This window comes from Heterodontus francisci, chromosome 13 (assembly GCF_036365525.1).
Source record: "Heterodontus francisci isolate sHetFra1 chromosome 13, sHetFra1.hap1, whole genome shotgun sequence".
In the NCBI taxonomy this organism is placed as follows: domain Eukaryota; kingdom Metazoa; phylum Chordata; class Chondrichthyes; order Heterodontiformes; family Heterodontidae; genus Heterodontus; species Heterodontus francisci.
Genome location: NC_090383.1, coordinates 4,260,037 through 4,280,426, shown reverse-complemented (window position 1 = coordinate 4,280,426; position 20,390 = coordinate 4,260,037). Strand labels below are relative to the sequence as shown.

The 20,390-nt window shown below is 40.9% G+C and overlaps 1 protein-coding gene and 1 long non-coding RNA gene across 7 annotated transcripts in view; one reads left to right on the top strand and one right to left on the bottom strand.

Moving 5' to 3' along the window:
• Positions 1 to 9,221, bottom strand: part of meis1a (Meis homeobox 1 a) — a 239,070-nt gene extending 229,849 nt beyond the window's left edge. The window contains exon 1 of one of the 3 annotated variants that reach the window (XM_068044269.1): positions 9,195 to 9,221. The gene's annotated coding sequence lies outside the window, so the exon portion shown is untranslated. Of the gene's footprint in view, positions 1 to 1,600; positions 1,654 to 2,210; positions 2,579 to 9,194 lie in introns of those variants that run through there. The other 2 variants (XM_068044268.1, XM_068044271.1) reach the window with 2 other exon arrangements.
• On the top strand, positions 728 to 11,351 carry LOC137376188 (uncharacterized). Of its 4 annotated transcripts, none has more exons than XR_010976146.1 (5): positions 728 to 1,242; positions 2,201 to 2,367; positions 4,401 to 5,968; positions 7,446 to 7,519; positions 10,240 to 11,351. It is a non-coding gene; the product is annotated as an uncharacterized lncRNA (long non-coding RNA). The 4 variants fall into 4 exon arrangements; XR_010976145.1 differs by having other exon boundaries at positions 7,446 to 7,562; positions 10,249 to 11,351; XR_010976144.1 differs by having other exon boundaries at positions 7,446 to 7,562.
• The last annotated feature ends 9,039 nt before the right edge of the window (positions 11,352 to 20,390 follow it).

Genomic DNA, 20,390 nt, shown 5'->3' with positions numbered 1-20,390 from the left:
TGTGATTCAACTAGCATGGTGCATTATTGTTTGCTGTTTAAATGTGACCAGACGCAGTTCCCTGGAAATTACATCTAAAACTTTCTCAATCGCCTTGTTTGATTTGTTCAGACTTTCTCTTTAATGATATATTGTATCATATTCATGTGATATGATAGTCTTTGCAATGTGGTTTCAAAATACTCGTGTCACTGTTCCGCGGTCTGCTTCCTGACAATTTCTGTGAGGAGATTACTCCAGTCTTTAAAAATCGGATGTCCATTTGCCCAAATATATTCGGTTAATGCATGTTCTCCGCTTTGTCACTTTCTATTCCTAATTGTTACGCCTAATTTCAGAATAAAATCAACAATTTCGCACACATCCCCTTTCTGGTGTCGTTACGTGTTGCTTTACAAAGGTGTTCACATATGCGCTTGATGTAGAAAGTTGTGGTCACTCATTGTTTGCATTTCTCGCTCTCTCCCCTACCCCCTGTCTTCCAGGGAAAATGAACTGGCCCGGAGCTCTGTGGGCAATGGAGCTGGAGCCAACGTCCAATCAAAGCGGGCCGTGGGAACGCCACGCTATGATTGGCTTTTCCAGTGATCAATTATCGCAGGATGCCTCAGTAGCCAATGTGATTGGCTGAAATTGATAGATGGGGGCGGATTCACGTTGCAGCACTCTGATTGCCACCAGCTTCGCTTCTGTCCAAAAAAACCCCTATTGCTCCTTTGAGCACCCACCCCCCCCAACCTCCACGCTATATCCATTAGAATAAGTTTATTCTGTAAACGGGGACTTTTCTCTTTGTTCTTTGCAAGTGCTACACCTGGTTGTTTACACTGGCAAACGCCTCTCTATAGGGTGCTTTTTAAACTCTTGTCAAAGAACAGTTGGTTAGAAGGGGATGGGGGCCGGGAGGGGAAGCCACATGAAATAAAACAATATTCATTCATAAGACCGAAAGTCCACTGTTAAAAGTTGCAGACAAAATTGCAAGGGTTAAATTACCATGAAAAAATATTACATCTAAACGCCTCGCGTGTGTACAATTCACAGAGACAATGAAAGATGCAAAGCGATGGCCTCTTTTGACTTAGAAAATCAGAAACACGCACCACTTGTTTAGAAAAAAAATAATCAAATATCATTCCTGACAATAACGTGCCATCTACACAATTCTGATGGAGTTCTGCACACGATCGGGAAATGATTACAGATCCGACCCGGGCTCTCACACGTATTAAAGTTTCTCAGGTAAGAACATTTTTCTCTTGCAGTTCTTCCAGAGACTAACATCATTGATTGGAAACGAGAGATCTCAAATGTTACATTTAAACAACAAAACCCGCTACAAATCCAATTCAAATAGTGACCAGCCCAGCCCAGCCCTCCCGCTGAAATCGGTAGTTATCCAGTTTTACAGGGTAACATTAAATGATATGAATTTGTTTACTCAAGTCTCATCTGCATGCGATTTTTACAGTTAGTAAACAGCTATTACGGTTAGAACACGCGAACGGCAGGCGGTTGGTCTCACCGACAGTAACAGTAGATCATTACACGGTAGAGCAACTAACGTCTTTTAAAAGGGCGGAATAGAAGATTCTGTTACCAAGATATACGATTTAACTGCCACGACGTTTACGAAGCTTCATCACGATGTTAGACACAGTGTACTGGATCACATTCCACAAACTTCTGACGGTTTAATTGTAACCTCACTTTTTTAATTCCTCGAAAATAAAGTGTAGATAGAAGGAGTGCGACAGCTTAAACCAGAGTGGGAATGTTGCACTTTGTCTAAAACATCACTTAATTTATACATGCAACAACAGCATATAGCCCAGCAGGTCAAACCACAATTGGAAAGCGTGCTGAATATTATGCAGCAAATTTCAGTCCATCTCATTTCGATCTAATGAAGTTTTACAATATAAAGATTTTTTTTCTGTTAAGTTGTACGACGTTTAATTTTACAGCGGGTGGACTTTTTAGATTTTAATGTACATTTGGATAACAATCACTCCAACATTTAGAAGGCAATAGTGTTTTTATCACAGCTACCTATCACTGTTTATCTATCGACACACACACTATATTTATATATAATATATATCTCTGTGTGTATATACACCGTAAAGATTTGACTGTTTTTTCTTAACCAACGTGGAATTGAAAAGAATGGATTTTTAAAAAATCACATTCCCTGCAGAGTTACCTACATTTTAAAAACCTTCTTGGGACCCATCATCGAATCGATGAAGAACTTGGAATAAAAATCCGGGAATGGCTGTTTTTGACATGAAAACCTGAGATTTATTTATGAATCTTCTGTATTAGTAATCGCCGCCACATGCTGACTTTTGGCGATTGAAACAGGTAATCCGTATGGTCGAGTATTAGTTTTTCTATCTCTTGTACATTGGGAGTTTGGTTTAGCTGATGTATTAAAACTCAGCTTGGTTTCTGTATCCTCACACTGGGGGAGGGGGGGGGGGGTGGGTTCTCGGACACCGAGGCAAGCTCGGGGCTGCCCCGGGGGCAAACGCCCACCCGCCACTCGATACTCTCCTCCCGGGGCTGTTTTATTTTCGCTCACATTGCCTCAGCCCAGGCAAATCTACGAACATTTGAGGCAATCGAGAGAAAGGGTAAAAACAGACAGACGGGAGGAAAGGGAGAGAGGAGGAGGGAGGAGAGGAGAGAGAGAGAGAGAGATGCGTGTGAAGTTGATCAAGGTCATTAGTTCACAGGCTGATGCGGACTGCTCGGAGATGTCACCCTTTTGTTTTGTGACCAGAGCAAATGTTCTCAAAGATTTGTTCTCTTCCTGGTCGTGTTAAAACAGTGACCAAAAAAAAAACCTCTCCTCTAGACATCACCACAAAGTTAGGTTCACTATGGATGCTCAGCTAAATAAGATGACAGTAATACCCCTTGCAAATTGGACGTCACATGTATTCACAAATCCACCAGTCTCCCCTTTAGCATGAAAACGGTTTTAAAACTTCTCAACGTTTTCTATTTGGAAGGTTTTTAAAGAGAGTGTTGGTGTTGGCTTTATATCTGTTGATGGTTTGAGGGAGGGTACATGGGGCGTTGGAGGTAGTGAAATGTCTCTTTAAACAGTGCCTTGTCCACTCCTTGTGTCATCTAGAGGTCAACCTGGGTTACAAGGCAGCACATTTCCACAACCTCAGTCCAAAATACTTTCAGGAATTCGGGACCGAACTTCCCAAGGAATTCTCCGTACAAGCAGTATTCCGAGGAAAGGTCGGAAATCCCAGCGTTTCGATCCGCCGCGCTCTCGCTGGTCACAGCACCATTAAAAAAAAAATCAAGATTTCGCAGTCAAGGAATTAAAACAAAAAAAAACCTCCTGTATTTTAAGGGGAAATAAACTGCGAGTTTACAACTTGACCTGGACGCGCGTCCCCGAGCTGTGAGTCGCTGGCGACAGTCAAGATATAGATGAATTTACTTTTAGAAAGTCGCAACGTGATTGTAATTAAGTAACATTGAGGCGGGTTGATGTTCATTATATGCTTGTGAGCACAATGAGAACATTATAAAAATCCTGCTTTATTTTCAAAGTAATAATAAATGGAACGGATCAAAGTCAAAACCAATAGGCGAAAGTCCAGTGCAGATAATAGTGAGAAATTGTTTAAGCAAGATAATTACTTAGTAGTATTTCCAGTACTGATATGTCTGTGTAAAACATAACACGCGCTTTCGTCTTTACAAATCTCCACAACATATTAGAAGTTACCACTATCTATGTTTGATAATATTTTAACTTGCAATATGTTAAAGATTTGTAAAGCGAAAGCGCGGGTTATGTTTTACACTTTGGGCACATTCCTGCAGGCAGCGTTAATGATTTAAAGAAAACTCATTTCAGGAAAGGTAACAGGCAAATATGTTGTCCTTTTTTTTTGGAAGATATTTTGTTTTATGCCTCAGATTAGCCGTGAGTAAATTGCGGTTTGGACCGTATTCCTCCCGATAAAGCAACAAACTAAATTGGGCATAACTTGTTACTGCCTTAGAATAATTAGGTCAAGGTTAAGGGAAGGCTATCGAAGGACATGTTCCCGTGGTAAATTCTATAGAACGCCCTGTTAAAAACGGTGAAACAGAATTGAGGGTTTTGCTATAAACCCCGATCCCTGGTGGGAATGTGCGCTGTTTATTGTCGAGATTCCACTTTCCCGTCCTCTCACAGGCTGAATCTCTGGCGCCGTCTGCAGGACATTAGTTCAGCAGCACCAATCCCGACAAATCCAAATAGTTGAAAGGCACAGAAGGTATATTTCAGAAAAGAGTTTGTCACCGAATGTGGTGACTTTTTCACTGTTATGTTTAATATGAACGTCTGAGGTTAAACCCTGGCCCTCTTGTATTTACAGAACCTCACGCGAAGCTAAGAACTGTTTTCTGACTACATTGTACATTGTGTTGCCGTTTTCCAACTCCCTTCACCATTAAAGGCAGGAGGCGAATCTGCTTATTTAGGGAGAACGCTGCATCCCGAGGAGTTGCAGACTGTGTCACCTTCTACCGTCACACAGTCACTTTCTAAATCCCTGCTGCGAAATTGCGCTACACACTGCGGAGAATTTAACGATGCGATGTTACCAACGTTTAAAATAAAACACCAAAGGTGTGCAGAAACTGGACGACCACTTTCACATGTACCAAAGAACTGTTCCATTTTTAATTTTAAAAAACACCTCAAAGGCAGGCAGTAGCGTTTGCAAATTCAAAATCTACAAACGGTTCAAACAGAAAACTGATGTTAGTATCAAAACACCAACAGTATAGATTAAATTGTATTTGCTTTACGCTTTTAACTTTTGTTAAAATAGCCTGTTTTCAAAAAATCGACATTAATGCAATTCATTTGCCATTAAATGCACATTTTAATTGCGTGCCCAATACTTGAATTTGAAGTATAGATTAACACGTTTAATCATACATAAAATATTGAGGAGCTGTGATCATTTTGTTACCACGCTTGCATACTCAATATTGGTCCCTATATAATAAAGACATTATTTTCTGGACGCCTTGTTTTTTTACTTCTTTCTATGGAGTTTCTCCGCTTTCGTGTTTTATACAGGTGTCATGGTCAGACATTCATTGTAAATGGCACATTAATCTGTAATCTTTTAAATTAATTAATTGACGTTTTTCTGAAGTATTATAGATCAAAGAATAATTGGGACCCTAAATCCACGATTGATGTTAGTTTAAAAGTATTGGAGTTTGCGTTGCTGGAATAAATTCGTAGAGGACAAGAACTAGTTTGTAAAGATATATTAATATGCTTTTATCTTCGAAATACCTGGGAATGTTTGAAAGATAAATCAATGCTAATAATAATGAATTTCTACATTTCCAAGTGGTTACCTCCCCTGTCCTTCCTACTTATTACTGATACTGATAAATATAAAATATTGTTTTTTTGTGGGGGAGTATATGTGTATTATATGTATAAGATTCCAGTTAGCCGAAGAAAACAGGTTTCGGTTCTTTAATGAATACAGACTATACATTCATTTAAAAAAATCTTCCGAGTTATGTTTCCAAACTGCATCTGCACACATTCTGACATCAACAGTCACTTCTATACGGAAGAGTGCAGTCTTACACAACCCCCTGACTGCACTTTGAGTTGCAACGTTCCGTCGAACTATTTCAGTTGAATATTAGTTAAACATTCAAAAGCTGGAACAATCTGAAAAGATTGAATCACAATTTCCTCAGCGTACAAGGTAAAGGAAGACTCTGCAATATCTAACTCCTCCTTTCTCCTTACAGTTTGCCATATATACTAATACGTTTCCACCCAAGGTTGAAAATCTTATCCAAACCTTATCCAACATAAGCAAAGTTTTACAGACTCGGTGATTCTCTTCTACAACAATTATCTTTGCATGTGAATGTACTCGGAATGGGATCTATTTCAGTAAAGGTAACCTAATCACCCAATCTTTTCACATTTGTAAAAGCTTCTAGCGTCAGTTTCTCGAGATGAATTTATTAGCGTGAAATGTTGTGTAGAACAATACTCAAATGGGTTTTTACTCTCGAGAAAACATTAATGGGAGAAACTATTTTACAGTAACCTAAACACCACTTTTGTTTTTAAATGTACGTTATATTTGGAAGGAATTTGTTTAGAGACCTGGAGAACATCTAATAATAAATTTAAATCATTCGCCAAAATATAAATTGTTGAGATGATTTTTGTTTATTTCTTTGAACTTCTGGGTGGAAAGAAAACTAGAACGCTAGAATATCAAACGCTGTTAAATACTTGATAGATTATTTTCTAATATTTCCAAAATGATTGTGATACAAGTGACATCTTCAACTCTTTTAGAGTCATTAATAAATACACTGAGTCCAATTTATACAGTCTTGTGAATTTTTACAGTATAAAGTTTTCCGTACCTAGTCTCTTCAGGAAATCACTGCATGCACATAAGCAACCTATTATATGCTTAATGCTTTCACATGTCAGTTTATTTGTATTTTGCTAAGATAATTGGTTTTAGAATGTGCAAAATTAGATTTTTTCACAAATGAGCAACTGTACAAATATATTTACATACTTAAAGACATTAATTTACACATGCAATGCATGTTGAATATCACTTTTCTAAATATATTCATTCCGCCTTCCCTCACTAAATAAAATCGTTAAAACTGTCACAATTTAATTTAATCCCGACACTGAGATGTTTTAAGAGAAAATATTCAGTTTGAGGTCAACAAAACCATTTGTAAATAAAGATAAATATTTACCAACATTTTTGCACTCAAATCTATCTATTTACATGCATAAAACATTTCAAATGCACATCAGGATATACAGATGATTTAAATCTGAAAGTGTGCAGTTCATTCCTTGGATTGTGCTGTCAATTAACTAACATGTTATACTGCTAGCACTGACGTAAGTATCAAAATGTAGCATGCATTTCAAAGTTTCAAGGTTCTTCCTTTGTACTGTTTTAGAAGAATTGTGGCTTTCACAAATAGTTAAACTATTTTTATTTGTACTAGAAATGCTCAGATGATTCATTTTTATCAAATGAAATACTGAATGTAATATTGACAAGACATTTCATTTAAAACAAGTCTTGTAAGATACAAAATAAAATCACCAGCAACGCCAGTCATCTTATTGCTGTATAGCAATAAAACCTGTTCTAGAAACATGCCATGGATGATTTTGTTTTGTTGTGTTTGCCGATTAAAATTTTTTAAACTAGTTATAATGCTACTTAAAAATAATGACATAAAAAGTTCCTAATCTTCCCTCATTTTTAAAAAAATATATATATATTAGAAACATATTTTAAGAATGTGAAAATGTTGGATGGAATTTCTCCTTGTATGTGGAAAGAAAATTTAATCCATTAAACTTGCACCTTTCATTTCAGGGAACAAATTCGTATTACTGCATTCAGAGAAATGGATGTTCCAAAAATCTGATTTCAACTTCAAACTCTATCATGTAAAATATCAGCCTTTCATACTGTTGAATCATGTGTGATGGGGTAGGAATAAAACTGTTCACTGTGGTGAATTTTCTTGCAATGTACCTTTCTTATGTGATAATACCATAGGTTACATATGATCGACTATGAAGTCTCATATAGACTCATGTGCAAGTGCATATCAAATACATTATTTAATCTGATTGAAAGTGAGATTCTGAAGGAATTTCTTCTAAAAGCATTTAAAATGACAACCATGGATAGAAACAGAAGTTTTGAGATATTCAGTTAAGAGTTATTGCATTTTGATATGATTCAGAATAATGGATCGTAGGATATAATATCAAAGCTGTAATATAATCAAGGAGGCACAGATGATGTAACAGTAAGAGTGAAGCTCAAGTCATTTATGAATATCATCTGAAACTCAAGACTGAACCATAGCTTTAAAATCAGTCCCTTCTATCAATGTTACTATTTATAATTCATGCTGTACATTTAATTTATATCACTAATTATATAAATATTGCTATTTTCGGCCAAGCTCCTATATATCTGGAGGGAATGTAAGGTAAGGAAGCTGCATGCAGCTGTCAGTAGCAGTTTTTTTCTTAATGTTTAGCTATTGTACCACTGGTTGATGTAAATATTTCTCTGTTGCCAATAGCAGTGAGAAAAGGAAGCTGGGCAGAAGCTGCAGTAAAATTGGAATGCTTTTTTTGAAGTATCAAATTCTTTCAAGACTTCACTGAGTTCCTACAGTAAATTAGCAGCTGAAAGTAGCACACGGCAGTACGATATTTATGGAAGAGCATCAAAGGCATTTGTAATGCCATTATTGCAGGTTTACAGTGAGATAATCTACAACTGATTACAGAGGATCCTGACATTCATTATATATTATAACATAGCCATTTGTCAGATATGTATATTACAATGCAAACATTAAATGAGCCCAATAGCAATTGTGATTTATATCTGACATTCAGTTGTCTATTGTTTGAGTGGGAAATTATAAAACCTGCCTATCATTTGTTGAATAGCAATGACAAAAACCATTAATAAAACATTTTAATTGGCCAAGACTATTTAAAAAGTCCAAAGCAGTCAAAGTTTTTTTAAAAAGTACACTAGAGTATTAACACATGGCATCTTGACTAGAAGTTTAAGTAGACCAGTCAAAGCAGCATTATGGCTCCTAAAGAAGGGCACAGGCTAATACTCTGTGACAAATGGTCCACTTCCTGACCCCTCAACACCTATCCGCAATCCAGAAAGCTCAAGGCAGGAATGTGATGGCATGCTTACCCATCACTTGATGGGGATCAGTCACAACATTCACAAAGCCTGACACCATCCTAACCAGAGAAGACCACTTGATTAACATTCCTGCCACTGGACAGAAATATCCATCCCCTTCAGAGAATCATAGAATAGTTAAAGCACTGAAAGAGGCCATTTGGCCCATCATGTCTGTGCCAGCTCTCTGCAAGAGCAACTCACCTAGTCCAACTCCCCTGCCTTTTCCCCGTAGCCCTGCAAATTATTTCTCTTCAGATAATTATCCAGTTCCCTTTTGAAGGCCTTGATTGAACCTGCCTCCACCACACTGTCAGGCAGCGCATTCCAGATCCTAACCACTCGCTGTGTGAAAACATTTTTCCTCACGTCGTTGCTTCTTTTGCCACTCACCTTAAATTGGTGTTCCCTGGTTCTGGATCCTTCCACCAGTGACTGTGGCTGCAGTATGTGTGTGAGCTACAGGATGCACTGCGGAATATCACCAAGGTTACTTCAAAAGCACTTCCCTCCTCTACAACCTGAGCCAATGAGAAGGACAAGACCAGCAATGCTGTGGAAACACCAAGGTTCCCTCCGATGCATATACTTGAATCTATTGCTGTTCTTTCATCGTCACTGGGTCAGTATTCCAGAATTCCCATCCCACTACAACAACAACTTGCATTTATATAGTGCCTTTACAATAGTAAACCATCCCAAAGCATTTGACAAGAGCATAATCAGAAAAAAAATGACACCAAGCCAAAGAAGGAATCATTAGGATGCGTGACAAAAAGCTTAGTCATAGAGATACGTTTTAAGGAGGGTATTAAAGAAGGAAGTGAGAGGTAGAGAGGCAGAGAGATTTAGGGAGGAAATTTCAGAGCTTAGTTCATAGCTGATTGAAGGCACGGCCGCCAAAGAAGGAAGTGGGAGATGGACAAGGGGCCAGAGTTTCAGGAATGCAGATATCTCAGAGGGCTGAAGGTCTGGAGGAGGTTACATAGATGGGGAGAGGCAAGGCCAGGGAGGCATTTGAACACACTGTTGAGAAATTTAAACCGGGAGCCAATGTAGGTCAGTGAGCATGGGGGTAACGGGTGAGTGAGACTTGGATAGCAGAATTTAGGTTGATGGAGGGTGGAAAATGGGAGGTCAGCCAGCAGAGCATTGGAATAGTCGAGTCTGGAGGTAAGAAAAGTATGGATGATGTTTGGAGCAGCAGATGGGCTGAGGCAGGGGTGATGTTACAAAAGTAGAAGGAGGTCGTCTTGGAGAGATGGAGGCTAAGGAGTCAGAAGCTGGGTCTGGGGTTAAATAGAACACTGATGTTGGGAATTGCCTGGTTCAGCCTGAGACAGTGTCCAGGGAGGGAGTTGGAATCAGAGGCTAAGGTTTGGAGTTTGTGGCAGCAGCTGAAGACAATGGTTTCTGTCTTCCCAATATTTACTTGCAGACATTTCAGCTCATCTAGGACTGGATGTCAGACAAGCAGTGTGACAACACAAACACAATGGAAGGATCTAGTGAGGTGAAGCTGAGGTAGAGCTGGATGTTATCAGTACATCAAACACCATCATTGGAGCACCATCACCAGAGGGATTCAACAGTTCCAAGAAAAGCCCTGCCAACATTTTCACAGGACAACCAGGGGTGGGCAATAGACGTGGTCTTGCCATTACCACCTCCAGCCTGAAAGCAAACCAAATACTGCACTGAATTTCTGATTGCTGCTGTATGGCTAAGGTATTTACTGAGCAAAATCCAGCCCATTCTTTCACCTCACAGAAGGAAGAAAACATTGAAGAGATTGCATACAATCCAAAAGCAAAAACTCTCATGATTGACTGCCACTTTCTGTGGAAATCATTGCAGTGGTGTAAAATCATGCTTGCTTTCCCAAAACACTTATTTGCTACTTATCTTGATTGTAGGTGAAGGCTGCTGGTAAGAGTAAACAGCATTTATTTAATGTCTACACTCTTCAATTATGTGGTCTGTATTTTAAAAAAGGAACAACTATTTGACTTCAATGGATCTTTCCCCATTTCCTATGAAAACAACTTCCACACTGACACAACACAGGAGTTGGTTAAAAGGCAAGTTCCACAGTTACAAAAATACAAGAACAAAGCACGAGTTTCATCAATGTTAGATGAATCTAGATATTTATTCATGCTTTGAATATACACTATTAAAATGCTACTCTTAATTATTATTATATGTATAAAAGGATAAGCCCCTTTCCTCTTTTTAAGAAAATAATTATAGTAGAGATGTAAGTTGCCAGATGCAAAAACAAAAGTCTGGAGGTGAAATGAACATGCCATGTGACTCAGATTGCAATAATATTGAAAGAAAGAAAAAAATTGTATTTATATAGCACCTTTCACTACTCCAGGACACCCCAAAGCACTTTACAGCTGATGAAGTAACTTTTGAAGTTACTGTTGTACTGTAGAGAATACATTACTGTTCACTGTTGTAATAAAATATCCCATGAGTTAGACTGCAGTGATAGAAACATTTTATTGACTGTATGTAACATAAAGTATAACTTGCATTTACTATCAGTATCTTAAATGCGAATAAACACACTTGCAGTGCAATTTTTCTTTTCAAAGCAATTATTTCACTCAAAGGGTGGACCGCGTTTTCAGTTGTGCAGTGAGCAGTTCTGGGTACCACACCATAGGAAGGACGTACTGGCCTTAGAGGGAGTGCAGTGTAGATTTGCCAGAATGATATCTGGATTCCAAAGGTTAAATTTTGCGAAGAGATTAAACAAACTAGGGGTGTTGCATTCCCTGGAATTTATAATGTTAAGGGATGATTTGATTCAAGTTTCCAAGATATTAAAGTGAACAGATAAGCTAGATAGAGAGAAACTATTTCCACTGGTTGCGGAGTCTAAGACTAGGGGGCATAGTCTCAAAATTAGAGCCAGACCTTTCAGGAGTGAAATTTGGCAACACTTCTATACACAAAGGGTGGTAGAAGCTGAAACTCTCTTCTGCAAATGGCATTGGATGTGAGATCAATTGTTAATTTTAAATCTGAGATTGACAGATTTTTGTTATCCAAAGGGATTAAGGGATCCATATCTCTTAAAGGTGGGTATATGGAGTTAGATCACAGATCAGTCACGAACTTATTGAATGATGGGCGAAACAGGCTCAAGGGACTAAATAGCCTCCTCCTGTTCCTATATTCGTATGTTCCTAAAGACACCAGGGGAGATCTCTACTTTTTGAGGATTTTTAACTATAAGCTCTTTGTAAAGATATTAACGTGTTTAAAATACAATATGCAGATTTTATTTTTGAAACCATGCATCTATCCAGGCCAACAGACTCATAGGGCTGAATTTTATCAGGGTGCCGTGCTCTGTGGTGGTGCGCTGTGGAAGCAATGGCCTTCCAACACGGAAGTGCTGCTACCGAGCCCCCGCAATATTACGCGCGGGGGCTCATTTAAATAGAGCGGGTGGAGCGGCCACCCCCGATGCCAAGCACCATTTTTAAAGGGCTTCCAGCCCTTAGAGGACATTTAAATGATTACAGGGACTGTTTATTTCATAACTTAAATAAAGATTTGTCCACACCTGCAACCCCTCTCCCAACCCAGTGGCGCAGTGGTTAGCACCGCAGCCTCACAGCTCCAGCGACCCGGGTTCGATTCTGGGTACTGCCTGTGTGGAGTTTGCAAGTTCTCCCTGTGTCTGCGTGGGTTTTCTCCGGGTGCTCCGGTTTCCTCCCACAAGCCCAAAGACTTGCAGGTTGATAGGTAAATTGGCCATTATATAAATTGCCCCTAGTATAGGTAGGTGGTAGGGAAATATAGGGACAGGTGGGGATGTGGTAGGAATATGGGATTAGTGTAGGATTAGTATAAATGGGTGGTTGATGGTCGGCACAGACCCGGTGGGCCGAAAGGCCTGTTTCAGTGCTGTATCTCTAAAAAAAAACAAAAAAAACCCCCGCAATGCACATGCAGTCATCTTTTGGCCCAACCCCCCAAAAAAAATTAGTTAGCAGTAACGACCTATCCCCCCGACCTTTATTCCCTTTGACCCTAAACCCCTTCCCACCATCCCCACACCCAATGAAACAGGTTTTCCATGCTTCCCCCACTCCTGCCCTGATAATTTTACTCCTCCCTTCCCCCACCAGTGTTTCGCCACGGATCACCATACGGAGTTCCAAAGGAGCGCGAATTGTGTTCGCGGTGGTAAAATTGGTTCGGATGGCCAGCGGCGACAGATAAGTGCATTTGCATTTAAATATTGTTCATTTAAATATTTAGATGACGGCTCCACCGCCAAGTGGTGGGGGGCGCTGCACCGAGGTCCCTCCGCCACCGGTAATATGTGGCGGGTCCTTCTCGACGTCGGGGGTCAAGGTCGGCCTCTCCCTGCAGAATATTACGGGGACCCCCACCAGCCGCAACCCACGGCATCGTGGGGCTGGTAAAATTCAGCCCATAGAATCACATCCTTCTTCTTCCTAAGCAGGAACGAGGATGACTTTCTTCCACTCCAGGGCTGTGGGTCCTTAGGTGACTAAATAGTCCAATTTTGGATCCGCACACTCTGCCACAGGTGGGGAAGGTGGTGCTTGATGAGGCGAATGAATAGGATGCGTAAATTTCCGAATGCTTCTTCCGCTGTTTGTGCTTGGTCGCTGCCTGGGCATGTCGATGTTGTTCGAACTGGCTGGCACCATCGCAGATGCTTTTTATCCATTTTGAGCAGTCTTGGGCAACGCATTCCCATGAATCAGTGGAGATGTCACATATTTTCAGGGAGGCTTTAAGGACATCCTTGTAGTGTTTCCTCTGCCCTCCTGGTAAGATCTTGCTGTGATGGAGCTCGGAGTAGAAAGCTTGTTTTGGGAGTCTTGTGTCAGGCATGTGGACGATGTGGCCCGCCCAGTGTAACTGACTAGTCATGGCCAGTGTCTCAATACTGGGGATATTCGGACTGAGAGAGGACACTGATATTGGAGTGCCTGTCCTGCCACTGAATTTGCAGGATTTTGCGGAGGCACCACTGGTGATATCTCTCTAGGGCTTTGAAATGCCTGCTGTACAGTGTCCCTGTTTCCAACACATACAGGAAGGCAGGTAACACTGCGGCCCTGTAGACCTTGAGCTTGGTGCTAGATTTGAGGTCTTTGTTTGAGGTCTTCGACTCTATCAACCAGAGGGATTATGGAACATCCTCCTCAAATTTGGCTGCCCGGAGAAATTCGTCACCATCCTCCGCCTGCTGCACGATGACATGCAAGCTGTAATCCTTGCCAACAGATCTGCCATTGACCCAATCCGACTGCAAACTGGGGTCAAGCAAGGCTGTGTCATCACACCATCGCTCTTTTCCATCTTCGTCACCGCAACACTCCACCTCATCTCCATGAAGCTCCCTGCGGGAGTAGATCTACTGTACAGGACGAGCGGGAGACTATTTAACCTCCGTCACCTCCAGTCCAGAACCACGGCCACTTCAACCTCTGTCATTGAGCTGCAGTACACTGAAGATGATTGCGTATGCGCACACTCAGAGGCCGAGCTTCAAATCCTCGCTGATGCATTCATGGAGGCATTTGAAAGAATGGGCCTTAAGCGAAACATGTGAAAGACAAAGGTCCTCTACCAGCCTTCTCCCGCAGCACAACACTGCCCCCCAACTATCGAGATCCATGGTGAACCACTGGACAATGTGGAATACTTCTCATACCTTGGGAGCCTCCTCTCAGCAAGGGCAGACATCGATGATGAAACTCAGTATCACCTCCAGTGTGCCTGCGCAGCCTTTGATCGTCTGAGGAAAAGAATGTTTGAGAATCACATAATGGTTACAGCACAGAAGGACATTTGGCCCATCATGTCCGTGCCAGCTCTCTGCAAGAGCAACTCACCTCATCCCACTTCCCTGCTCTTTCCCTGTAACCCTGAAAATATCTTCTCTTCAGATAATTATTCAATTCCATTTTGAAAACCACGATTGACTCTGCTTCCACCACACTCTCAGACAGTGCATTCCAGATCCTAACCAAATGCTGCATGAAATCTATTCTCATCATGTTGAATTTGGTTCTTTTGCCATTCACCTTAAGTAGGTGTAAACCCTTCTGCCAATGGGAATAATTTCTCCCTATCTACTCTGTCTAGACCCCTCATAATTCTGAACAGCTCTATCAAATCTCCTCTCAACTTTCTCTTCTCCAAGAACAGTCCAGCTTAGATTAGATTAGAGATACAGCACTGAAACAGGCCCTTCGGCCCACCGAGTCTGTGCCGAACATCAACCACCCATTTATACTAATCCTACACTAATCCCATATTCCTACCAAACATTCCCTCCTGTTTTTATCTTTCCCTACCACCTACCTATACTAGTGACAATTTATAATGGACAATTTACCTATCAACCTGCAAGTCTTTTGGCTTATGGGAGGAAACCGGAGCACCCGGAGAAAACCCACGCAGACACAGGGAGAACTTGCAAACTCCACACAGGCAGTACCCGGAATCGAACCCGGGTCCCTGGAGCTGTGAGGCTGCGGTGCTAACCACTGCGCCACTGTGCTTCTCCAATATATCCACATAACTGAAGTTTCTTATCCCTGGAACATTCTTGTGAATCTTTTCTGCACACTCTTTAATGCCTTCACATCCTTCCTAAAGTCTGGTGCCCAGAATTGGACACAATATTCCAGTTGAGGCCAAACCAGTGTTTTATAACAGTTCACCATAACTTCCTTACTTTTGTACTCTATGCCTCTATTTACAAAGTCCAGGATCCCATAGGCTTTATTAACCACTTTCTCAGCCTGTCCTGCCACCTTCAATGATTTGTGCAGATATACCCCCAGATCTCTCTGCTTCAGCACCCCCTTGAGAATTGTAAATTTTATTTTACAGAGAGTGATTCAACTGCTAAGTGACATGCATTTGGTTAAAAAATCCTTTTCTCTACTATCATGTGATAGTCTTATGTCAATTCTCACTTGCTTGCCTAAGGCTCATAGAAGTTCATGCAGTTCAATTGTAGCTGAGAATTTGTGGCTTTGCAGGTGTGCTGAGACACCATTTTCTCTCATCTACATGGAAATCAAGAAGCACAGAGCATTAACAATCTTCAGATAGAATAACAACACAACAGAAGAGGAGAAAAAAGAAGGCATTTGCCACAGAAGCTATTACTTTAGGTGTGTTAATGGGATTAGAGTAGTGTGAAAAATCCAAGGATTAGTGTGATTCCATCTTTCAGGTACCTGCAGCATCTGTTGTCTGCAACACATGAATGTAGCCTAGAGGTGAAAAGTGAACATAGCCATTGTGATGCGCTGGGATCATAGCAGCTAGGAAGCAGGAGAGAGTGTCACATGCAGGCCTATTGTGAAGTGCAGGGACAAGTCTAACACCTGAGTGGGAGCCTGTTAATTGATCATCACCTAAGAAGCAGAGAGAGTGGGAGAAAGCGACATGTGTGTAGGTGTGAAGAAATGTATTTCCTACCAAGATGAGATAAAGGGGATCCAGGCAACAATGACACTACACTACACATTTCTTTTTACAATGCAATTAAACAGGGTCACAGTCGGACTTTGCATTTGCAGGTTTGCAACTCTGAAGTTCGCCTCAGAGAGGTCCTCTATAAATTATGTAAACTAAAAGAAAATAGGGGATTTTACTTTCCCCCATCCTCCCACCATTAGCAATGTACACTTTTCCAAAACATCTCTTTTAAAGAATGCACATAAGAACATAAGAAATAGGAGCAGCAATAGGCCATTCTGTCCCTCGAGCCTGCTCCACCATTCAATAAGATCATGGCTGATCTGATTGTGGCCTTAACTCCACTTTCCTGCCTCCCTCCCCATATCCCTTGACTCCCTTGTGGATCAAAAATCTGTCTAACTCAGCCTTGAATGTATTCAATCACCCAGCCTCCACTGCTCTCTGGGGAAGAGAATTCCAAACACTAACGACCCTCCGAGAGAAGAAATTCCTTCTTATCTCCATCTTAAATTGGAGATCCCTTATTCTGAAACTGTGCCCCGTGGTTCTAGATTCTCCCTCAAAGGGAAACATCCTCTCAGCATCCACTCTGTCAAGGCCCCTCAGAAATAAGAACACCTCTCATTTTTCTAACCTCCAATCAGCATAGGCCCAACCTGCTCAACCTTTACTCATAAGACAAGCCCTTCATCCCAGGAATCAGCCTAGTGAACCTTCTCTGAACTGCTTCCAATGCAAGTATATCACTCCCTAAATAAGGAGACCAAAACTTTACACACTTTAGACTTTTCTCACCAGCTAAAAATTAATTCCATCTCAAATACAACAGGCCTTTGTTTATCTATATCTAGTCTCAGGTACTGCCTGAGCAGGTTTTTTTCTCCCAGTAGCTATGCATATCTGTTCAACCGCCAAGACAGCCTACTTCCCCTTCCATAACATCGCCCGACTCCACCCCTGCCTCAGCTCATCTGCTGCTGAAACCCTCATCCATGCCTTTGTTACCTCTGGACTTGACTGCAAGACCACTGCACTCCTGGCCGACCTTCCATCCTGCACCCTCCTTAAACTTGAACTCATCGAGAAATTCTGCTGTCTATGTCCTAACTCACACTAATTCCTGTTCACTCATTATCCCCTGTGCCCGCTGACCTACATTGACTCCCAGTCCGACAATGCCTCAGTATTAAAGTTCTAATCCTTGCTTTCAAATTCCTCAATGGCTTCGCCCTTCCCTATCTCTGTAACCTCTTCCAGCCCTATAGCCCTTTGAGATCTCTGTGCTCCTCCAATTCTAACCTCTTGTGCATCCCTGATTTTAGTCACTCCAGCACTTGTGGCAGTGCCTTCAGCTGCCTGGGCCCTAAGCTCTGGAATTCCCTCCCTAAACCTCTCTGCCTCTCTATCTCTCTCTCCTGCTTTAAGACGCTCCTTAAAACCTATCTCTTTGATCCGGCTTTTTGGTCACCTGCCCTAATATCTGCTTATGTGGCTCAATGCCAAATTCTGTGTGATGATTGCTCCAGTGAAGCGTTTTGGGATGTTTTACTTTGTTAAAGGCGCTATATAATTAAAAGTTGTTGTTGTTGTTCAAGTGACACAGTAACCATTTTCATGATACCCCAATCTCTATTTAGAAACAAGAATTGGCACATTTAAACCGCTGACTTAGAGGCAGCACCACTGCCGTGCAAATCCAGAGCAACTTGTAAATCGTGCCTGCAGACTTAGATAACCCAACCCTGTAAGCTGGTGCACAGTGTTTTCAAATTCTTTCTCATCAGTATTAGTGTTCCCTCACACCAGATGAAATTCAGTTTGAATCTTTGATCAGACTGAAAGCTGTTTTGTGTCCTATTTACAGGCACCTTCTTCCTCAAGGAGAACACATTAATATCAGGTTACCGCCCAGTGTACACTCTACAGCACAAGGAGGGAAGAAACTAACCAGGAAATATGAATCAGTTTCTTTACATGGGCCTGATTTAGATCACTGTGATTCACAGCTGTTTTAAAACTGGTAGCATGAGGTGTTCCCTTTTACTGCACTAAGAGTAAACAAACTTGTGGCGCTTACACGGTGCATTTTAATGAGGAACAGCTGCAAACTCGATACAAAAACTGAATTAGTCGCTGCTGTGTAAATGGGTCTTTAATACCCCCATTTAACTGATTAAGTGCTAACTTCCCTAAGGATATATGTTCACTTTAATAGTTGTGGGACATTCTTCAGGGTAACTGAATTTATAGAAAAAATTGATTTGGAAGAAAAATATTTCCATTCATTCATCAATGGAGCTAATCTGTTCAATTAAATGTATGTTAAACACCACCCCCACCCCCTTTTTTAACTCAGCTACAAAGTTTTTAAAATTTACTTCAGCTTGCTTCAGTCTTACTGTCAAAGATTTGAATATTTTTGATACAAAAAGCGAGTGTTGGAGATATGATTGGAGGGCTGGCTTGGAGTGAGCCTGATAGTATGAGGAAAGGACAATCATGTCAGAAATACAATCATTAAGAAAGCATAGGCAGGTACAACTGTCAGATAGCCACAGAGTATTTTAATCATCTTGTGCAAGCCCTTAAAGAATGCTTCCTTGATTCGGTGATAGCTTTTGGTATGCAAGCACTTGCCAAACACACTTTGACAAAGATTGCATTTCTTTCAAATCAGAGATTCAGTTTAATTTTCCCCCTTTTTCCTCTGCAAAAGGTGTTGGCTCCCTCCTAGCAACAACAACAGCTTGCATTCATATAGCACCTTTAACGCAGTACAATGTCCAAAGGTGCTTCACAGGAGCGTTATCAACCAAAATTTGACCCTGAGCCACATAAGGCAATATTAGGTCAAATGACCAAAAGCTTGGTCAAAGAGGCAGGTTTTGAGGAGTGTCTTAAAGGAGGAGAGAGATGCGCAGAGGTTTAGGGAGGGAATTCCAGAACTTAGGGCCCAGGCAGCCATGGTGGAATGTTTAAAATTGGGAATGCGCAAGAGGCCAGAATTGGAGGGTCACAGGTGCTAGGCACCCTCTTACTGAAGTGGCCATTCATCATGCATGAACCCAGATCATCAGTGTTAGCAAGCTCTTGAACTGTATATGGCATCACAGTGGAGATTGAACTTTTCTCCTCTGATGTCCACATATGCATTTGTTCTTCAGTTAGAGTCATTGTGCAGGAATCCAAATCAGGAATTCTGGTCTGACCTTTCCTTCCAATCCCAGTGATGCTGACGTCAATTATAACACCTCCATTATCACCCGAGTTAAGCTCAGTTAAGAGAGTACAGACCAGCTCGTGGTTTGCTTGGTTCAACCACAAACCACTTTCAGTTATGGAGGTGCCAAAGAAGCAGATCATTTTCTTTCAAATTTTTTACCACCCTTGTAGTGACTCATCCAAAATTCCTGCTGAGATTATCAGCAGTTACTGCTTAACTCAAGCTTTTAAAAACATAACCATATAAAAAGGTGTTATTGTGAGTGGAAGGTTTCCATTGCTTGTTAGTTTAGCAAAGCTGTAAACACATTTGTTATACTTACATCTGTGATTTCATTACAAATAGTCAAAAGAGGAATGCTCCGTTAGTGTTTTGCAACTTTTAATCATTTTCAAAAGAGATGCCAGCAATGGAATATCTTAAGTACTTTGCCATGCAGTTTAAAAAAAATCTTTATTTAGCACCCAATCTTTGTTCTGTCCACAGATTTGCTTGTCGGTGCTTGTAAGATATAAACTATAGTCTAGGTAACTAAAAAGATGCAGCAAAGCAATGACTACAATGCTGTGCTCATCTGAAGTTCAAGGTTAGATAAAAACAAGCATGTGTCTCTCAATTTAAGGAAAGAAGCAATATAATCTTGACTGAACAATGCATTGTCACTGATTTACATGATGATATACACACTGGTTATCACATACTTTCAGGAAAACAAACTAAGAGCAACTACAAAGAGAGAGAAAAAAAGTAAATTAAGCGATTTGGCCTTGATTAAAAGGGAATCCCGCTGTTTTTTTGCTGTTTCATGGGATGTGGGTGTTGTTGGCAAGGCCAGCATTTGTTGCCCATCCCTAATTGCC